This window comes from Ptychodera flava, chromosome 19 (assembly GCF_041260155.1).
Source record: "Ptychodera flava strain L36383 chromosome 19, AS_Pfla_20210202, whole genome shotgun sequence".
Classification (NCBI taxonomy): Eukaryota; Metazoa; Hemichordata; class Enteropneusta; family Ptychoderidae; genus Ptychodera; species Ptychodera flava.
This window is the reverse complement of record NC_091946.1, coordinates 17,871,217-17,874,090: the sequence shown is the minus strand read 5'-3', so window position 1 is coordinate 17,874,090 and position 2,874 is coordinate 17,871,217.

The following is a 2,874-nucleotide window of genomic DNA, read 5'->3' as shown; positions in this document are numbered from 1 at the left end:
TTGTTGAGTGGCCTGCTGTTAATGGTTTGTTTTGTTGCTTGATCGTTATTTGCAATCTTTTATTGAGGAACAGGGACAGACAGAGAGATATTGCTTTAATTATAAATGACCTATTCTCAGAAGGGAGCCATAATTATTTACTGCTTGGGGGTTTGGAGGAATCGGAAGGGCTCACTCAAAAATTGAATGCTATAAGAGGAGCTTGCTCAAAATGTAGAGAGAAAGAAGAGGGTGACTCAATTTTTGGTGCAAAATTAATTGAAACACCTTAGATTGCAGACTTCATCATAATAAAAATATATCACATTTTGATCATCCCTATGTACGTGTAGACCAAAATCAAAGCTGTCAGACAAGCGGGCTTGGTGAAATAAATTTTGACCGAAAATGACAAAAACGCCCCAAAATACAAATATGCAAATTCGCCACGATTTGAAAAAACCTAACTGAGGTCACCCAAAGTGAACTGCATATGAAATTTCAATGCAATCGGACATACGGTTTCAAAGAAAAAGGCAATTGCTGACGGACGACGACGGAAAATCAGCTTACTTGAAAAGCTCCGCTCACTGACAGTGGAGGTAACAACAGTAACATATACAATAACACAGGAGCACCTTCATTTCATGTGTAGTATAAGTACCATAAATACGATGCTGTGAATATGTCAATATTTTCAGGCAAAGTTCCCCACGGCCAAAACCTTCACAAAATTTAACAATTTTTCATAGGTTAGGGTTTGATATTGCTCATAACAGCGTGTTCATGTCTATTTTGTGACAGCAAACCTTCAATGATAAAAAGAGTAATTTTCTGAAAGTAAGTGAGCAGCCGATAATGGCACGAAAACACTTCCATTTCGTTCAAGGTAGCATTAACAGATTGATAACTCTTTTTTGAAAAACAAACTTCAATTCAAGCAGCTTTACCGCGCCAAAGCATTTGCAAACACTGGGAAGATGTACCAGAGTGATAATTCATAACGTCTTATACCGTTAGGTGCTTTTCCATCAAATTTAAAGGGTGTAGCACTTGTGATAATTTATTTATAGGCATACTGTGAAATTTGACGTCAAAGGTCATCTGGGCCTCATGAAATTTTGCCAAGAACATTTGTTCCTAAATTATACATGTATACCAAAATTCAGATCTCTAGCTCTATTTGTTAGCCAAGAAGTAAGTATGCGTATAATTAATAATGTACAGGATGTGACACCATAAGGTCTCCCATCACACAAAATATGAAGGGTGTAGCACTCAAGTTGTGGTTACTGAGTTATGGACATATATGTATATTTAAGGTCAACGATCATCGAGGTCACATGACATTTAGTAAAAAAAAATATATTTCATAGTTATCCCTATGTACCAAAAAACCGACCTCTATCTCTATTGGTTAGCCAAGAATTAGATATGGACATAATTAATTAATGAGGTAAAGGATATGGCATCATCAGGTCTCCCATCATACCAAATATGAAGGGTGTAGCACTTGTGATTATTGAGTTATGGACAAATATATGTGCATATTCGAGATGAAAGGTAATCGAGATCACGTGACATTTTGTAAAAAAATGTATTCCTCAGTCATCCCTATGTACCAAAAATCAGACCTCCATCTCTACTGGTCTGGTCAGCCCAGCAATAGATATGAGGTACAGGATATTGCATCATCAGGTCTCCCATCATACAAAATATGAAGGATGTATATATGAGGCGAATAGTCCACTTGACATAAATTGCAACTTTACAAATTGTGCACTTGATTTGGCTAGATGTCGAACATTCAAAATTTGTCGACGGTTGGTTGATCGGAGAAGTAACCCTGAAGGATAATGGCGGAACTGAACTGTATTTCAATGGGCCGAACAGCTACGGGGAATTGCATGAAGGACCCCTGACGTGCACACCGAAGTGCTAAGCTCATGTTACAGGCTTTACAGGCTAAAGTTAACACAAAATATCAAAGGGCGCCGTGATACAACAGGAATTATGTGAAGAATTGAGTCTGTCTATAACGGGCACAAGAGGGCAGTGTTTTTTAGTTGAACAACTTTACAAGAGGTTGTTTGCCGAAAATATTCAGACATGCTACATCAACAGCCACATTCATTTCACAGTGGATGAGGATAGAAAAATGTAAAAAAAGTGTTTTCTGGCCCTTCAAAATTGTTCACACACTGATCAGATCCGCTACTGCAACTAGACTAACATAAAGTGGCCTTTGGTAAAAAGTGTTTTTCAAACATAAAATTTACAGCTCGAAAGACCTTTGAATTAATGCCTTTTATGTAGATACCGTATTTCGTGTGGCACCAAATTTGGGGTGCCGCGGAACCAAGGGCAGTAACTACCAACTATGTCATTTGTCGAGTGTCTGACGCAACACTAATGACACTAGTGCTGATGCGACACAGAAAACTGGCAGTATTCGGTAACAACCTCTAAGTATAGACGAGGGCAAACAGAGAGGTGTATGTGATATGTCGCAGGCCGATCAAGCCTAATACGTCACTCACAGAGGCAGAATAAATACGGCTGCTTCATTTAGCTAATTATTATTTATCTTCCTCTATTAAGGTAGTATGCGCCTCGAAATTGAAATACTTAATCTTTTGCATCGAATATTTCAACCATTCTCTTTCAAAAAGCATGAATGAAAATCGGGGGTCATGATGCAAATTTTGGTGCTAGAGAAACAAATTACACAAGATTTACTGATATTTAAAATTCAAAATGGCCGCCATCCCTGTGTTAACTGTATGGAGAAAAACACAATTTTCGATTTTTATTTCTAAAAGGGCTTCAAAACGAACCCCCATAAGTGATAGATCAGAAAAGCATTGGGATAGTTCGAGAGTCTAAATATCTGTC